Source organism: Populus euphratica, unplaced genomic scaffold (genome assembly GCF_000495115.2).
Source record: "Populus euphratica unplaced genomic scaffold, PopEup_1.0 scaffold394.1, whole genome shotgun sequence".
Taxonomy (NCBI): Eukaryota; Viridiplantae; Streptophyta; class Magnoliopsida; order Malpighiales; family Salicaceae; genus Populus; species Populus euphratica.
The window spans coordinates 1-1,104 of NW_011500134.1; positions in this window are offsets into that span (position 1 = coordinate 1).

Consider the following 1,104-nt stretch of genomic DNA (forward strand, 5'->3'; position numbering starts at 1 on the left):
GATATCTCTTAAAACTGAGAAAAATCAAAGAGATTACGGGTACATTAATTAGAAAAAGCTCTTTAATTAATTTCTACAATCAAGCGAATTAATATTAAAAGCAATTTTCATTCATTCGATAGTAATCTAAAAATAAAATTTGTGTATTTATTCTAAGTAAGCATTCAAAAGTTTGACAATTTGACTTAATTTATTCTTTTCTAATAAATCAAGATGAGAGTTGTAGCAATCAAATTAATTCTTTTGCTTCTTACTCTAATTCTTAACAACAATTACAAATTAAAAGAAACTAGAAAGCATGCATACCATCTCAAAATAATTCAATAAGTTTCAATAACAATTAATAGCATAATTTTGAAGGAAAAAAAACTTGAATTTGAAAGAATTACAATGATAACATTATTTCTCACAACTTGCTAATGAAAATGGTATGGATCCTTCTCAAATCGAATTCAAAAGTTTAGCTTATAGTTGCTGGATAATTGACAAAAACAAAGAAAAAAGGAATGTTTTTTCAAATCTTGTTTCAGCTGTGTTTTGCTCTATTTATCATCTCCTTTGGCTACTGATTGATACTTAAAAGTGTATTTTTATCAAGGTTTTATATCATCATTTTGCACTTGAAGTATCAATATCTCTTTAACTAAAACATGTTTTATAATAATATATCTAATAATATAAGATACCTTTAATTTATAGTAAATATTTATTTTAAATGCAGGCCTATCACATAAATGAAAGGATTCATTGATGAATTTAAGAACTGAAATTGGAAGGACAAAGAGATGGCCAAACTTAGAAAAGAGATGTCGGTGCAATTTAAACCGGAACATTATTCGGTAATTGGGTCATATCTGGAGTTGTAGATCTCAGATTTAGGTCTACTTTATATGGATGGAAAGGTAAGACATAGGCCTACAGCTTTTATATTGAGCGTAAGATCTAAAAAGGTCATTTTCAAGTCCAAATTATAGCAACAACAAAGAAGTCTGAATCTGTCTTCCAGCCCGAGCACTGTTTAATATTTGGCCTATTTTCTACTACTTTCAAGTCTAGAAGTCCAAATGAGCTGAATTTTTTGAACAAGAAAGCTGAGATGATTTT